General features: G+C 41.9%; 1 pseudogene; it reads right to left on the bottom strand.

Annotated features, from left to right (window-relative positions):
• Nucleotides 1-203: 203 nt before the first annotated feature.
• Nucleotides 204-1,905, bottom strand: LOC113626004 (60 kDa heat shock protein, mitochondrial pseudogene; annotated as a pseudogene).
• Nucleotides 1,906-3,967: the final 2,062 nt, after the last annotated feature.

Raw genomic sequence — 3,967 nt, 5'->3', positions numbered from 1 at the left:
TAGGCATGGGCAATGACAGCAGTAAACCGTTCTATGTTGTCAGCTGAAACCAGTAACTGATGGTTATAGTGATTTTCTTAAACATCAGCCAGCCTTTTCTTCAGTCATCTCCTTCAACAGACCTCTCTCAAAGTTACTGGTGAGGAATGCTGCCTCGGGCTTCCTCTCAGCTCATTAATGATGGTAAAGCCCTATTCTAGGAATTAGAACATGCCACCTCCCACAGCACTTCCCATTCCACCCATTCTGCCCATTCCAGGATCCTTCTCTTCTTTAGGAATTTCTGTGACTACAACTTCTGCTGTAGTTAACAGAGAGGCCACTCCAGCAGCATCCAGTAATGCAGTTCTTACAACCTTAGTTGGATCAATGATTCCTTTTTCCACCATATTCACAAAATCTCCAAGCATAGCATCATAACCAACTTCTGAAGAACTCTGCAAAATGTTCTCAACTATCAGTGATCCTTCAATACCTGCATTCTTAGCAGTGGTCATTGCAGGAATTTTGAGTGTTTTTAAAATAATTTCTATAGCAGTTTTTTGATCTTCATTAGCTGGAGTTATTGAATCCAAGGCTGGAAGGCACCGAAGCAGGACACAGCCCCCTCCCGAAACAATGCCTTCTTCAACAGCAGCTTGGGTAGCATTAAGGGCATCTGTAATTCTGTCTTTCTTTTCATTCACTTCAGCGTCACTTGTCCCATCAAACTTTAGCACAGCAACACCATCTGAGAGTTTTGCCAGACGTTCATTCACTTTTTCCTTTCCATTTTCACTAGTTGTGATACCCAAGTGCTCGAGGATTTCTTGAATATGCTTTTCAATTTGAGCCTTGTCACCTTATCCTTTCAAGAGCATGGCATCACCTTTGGTCACAATGACCTCTCCAACTTTTCCTAAGTCATGAGGCTGAACATCTTCAAGATTTAGAGTTAGTCCTTCTCCCAATACTGCACCGCCAGTAGCAATAGCCATGTCTTTAAGCTGGTTCTTTCTATTGTCACCAAAACCTGGAGCTTTGACTGCTACAGCCTGAAGACCAACTTTCAGCCTATTCAAAACAAGTGTACTTAGAGCTTCTCCATCCACATCTTCAGCAATTATGACCCAGGGCTTACGGTGAGCGTTGGCAATTTCAAGAGCAGGAACAACGGACTGGACACTAGAAATTTTCTTTTCACTCGAAAGAACATAGGCAACTTGGAATTCACATTTCTGACCTTTTGATGTATTAATAAAGTATGAAGAGATATACCCTCTATCAAACTTCATGCCTTCAATATAATTTCTAGTTCATCATTCAGTGTTTTCCCATCCTTTCCTGTGATAACTCCCTTTCTTCCAACCTTTTTCATCGCATCAGAAATGATGTTGCCAATTTCTTTGTCTCCATTTGCAGAAATCGTAGCAATCTGGGCGATCTCTTTCGGGGTTGTCACAGGTTTAGACTGCTTCTTAAGTTCAGCAAGTACAGCATCAACAGCTAACATCACACCTCTCCTGATTTCCACTGGATTAGCACCGTTGCTAACCTTCTCGAAGCCTTCCTTGGAGATAGAGCGTGCCAGTACAGTAGCAGTAGTGGTGTCATCCCCAGCCTCTCCGTTCGTGTTACTGGCAACATCTTGAACAAGTTAAGCGCCAACATTTTTATATTTATTTTTTAAGTCGATGGACTTTGCAACAGTCCATCTTTTGTCACTTTGGGACTTCCCCAACTCAGTAATCACTGTCCTTCCCTTGGACCCCACAGTAACAGTTACAGCATCGGCTAAAAGGTCTACACCTTGAAGCCTTAAGGTCGGGCATCTGCACCAGATGTTACATCTTTGGCATAAGCCCGAGTGAGATGAGGAACCAGGGCCCTGGACACTGGCCTAATCTGGCGAAGGACTGCGGGCAATCAAAGCCTTTCTGTGAGGCAGTGGCACGGCGTGCAGGCGACAAGACAGGTCATCGGCAGTGGGTGAGGGAGGAATTTTTTTTTAAGATCAGGAGTAAGACAAGAACATCTGCTTTCAGTGATTATTTTTACATTTTTTTCCAGAGGTTCTCGCCAATATAATATAAAAATGAAATAAAAAACTAAGGCATACAGAAAGATTAAAATGGAGAGACTATAATTGTTCTTCTCAGACATTATGCATTGTATATTTTAAATATTAAATGTATGTTAAAAAGTCTGTAAGATAGCAAGAAAGTTTAAAAAAGTTATTTGATAAAAATCAAGATAAAAATGTAATTGCAAGTTTCTAATAGTGATGGGGTTGCTTGCATTGAACCAAGTCTTCTACTTGGAGCAATTGTAAATTCTGAAGAAAATTTTTTAACTATCTTTTGAACAGAGATGAAAAACAAAAATTTGGAGCAATCTCAAATTTTGAAAGAAGGGACCTTGCCTGGGGCAAATTAGCATTTATATGGCTTTCTGCCTAAGGAACTCCCTGATGCTCTCTTGGAGCATCTAGAACTAAATCAGAAAGCAGCAGCCTCACTGATCTACTGTCCTTAAAGGATCTGGCGTTCCTCAGATTTCAGGCCACCTGGCTATCCTAAAATCTCAGCTCTAGGATGGGTTTAAGAAAAATTATGATTCTGTAGTTTATCTAGAATTTTCTTGTTGTTAGGGCAAAGGCACCACTCTTTCCCATTTTCTACAAACTCACATAGAAGCAGAATTCCCCTACCCCACCCACTTTTTCGCAAAGCCCTGCCCACGTTCCAGAAGGGCCAGCTCCCACTTGATGCCAGGTTTCAGGTGCTGGCAGAAAGACTGCCCACAGATAGATACTTTTTAAATTTAATATCGTATTTTTCACATTGCCCACCATTACTCACAGTTGCGACCTCAGGATGAAGCTCCCTCAGCATTGCCCTCTGAGCCACCCAGGGAAAACGGCGGGGCTGGCGTCTGTCCTGCCACGTTGCGGCGTGGAAGCCGCTAGAAGAGCCTTAGGGAGTTGCTGGGTGCACTTCCCCCCCTTCCGCTTCTTAATCATCCAGCCCCAATCAACATTTGAGGAGCCTTTCTATTTTTTTTAATATTTATTTTATGTTATTTATTTGGCTGTGCTGGGTCTTAGTTGCAGCAAGCAGGATCTTCATTGCCGCATGCAGGCTCTTAGTTGTGGTATGTGGGATCTAGTTCCCTGACCAGGGATCGAACCTGGGCCCCCTGCATTGGGAGCGTGGAGTCTTAGCCACTGGACCACCAGGGAAGTTCTAAGGAGCCTTTTTTAAACACTCAGGCCTGTTGGTTTCAGAATGTATTTAAGTGGTGCTGCCACATTATGTTGCATGGCACAGAGGACTGTGAGGTCTTGTTATTTCCCCTCCTCCCACCCCTGCTCTCCATGGTGCATCCGTCTTGAGCAGAAGTCTGTATTTTCTTTTTAGAGTTATTATTTAGGTAGGGTTCATTCTTGTTCATTGCTATGAAGTATTTTGTTGTATGAATATATCGAATTTTACCCATTCTGGTTAAAGATGTGAGATAGATACACACACACACACACACACACACACACACACACACACACACACACACTAGAGTATTACTCAGCCATAAAAAAGAATGAAATAATGCCATTTGCAGCAACATGGATGAACCTAGAAGTTACCATACTAAGTGAAGTAAGCCAGACAGCAAAAGATAAATACCATATGATATTACTTATATGTGGAATCTAAAATATGAGACAAATGAACCTATCTATGAAACAGACTCACAGACAGAGAACAGACTCGTGGTTGCCAAGGGGGAGGGGGGTTGGGAGGGATTAGGAGTTTGGGATTAGCAGATGCAAACTATTATATACAGAATAAACAGCAAAGTCTTACTGTATAGCACAGGGAACTATATTCAATATCCTATAATAAATCATAATGGAAAAGCATATGAGAAAGAATATATATATGCATAACTGAATCACTTTGCTGTGCAGCAGAAATTAAGACAACATTGT

Source organism: Aethalodelphis obliquidens, unplaced genomic scaffold (genome assembly GCF_003676395.1).
Source record: "Aethalodelphis obliquidens isolate GAN/ISIS:26980383/991018 unplaced genomic scaffold, ASM367639v1 scaffold17, whole genome shotgun sequence".
NCBI classification, from domain to species: domain Eukaryota; kingdom Metazoa; phylum Chordata; class Mammalia; order Artiodactyla; family Delphinidae; genus Aethalodelphis; species Aethalodelphis obliquidens.
This window is presented reverse-complemented; position numbering and strand designations above follow the sequence as displayed.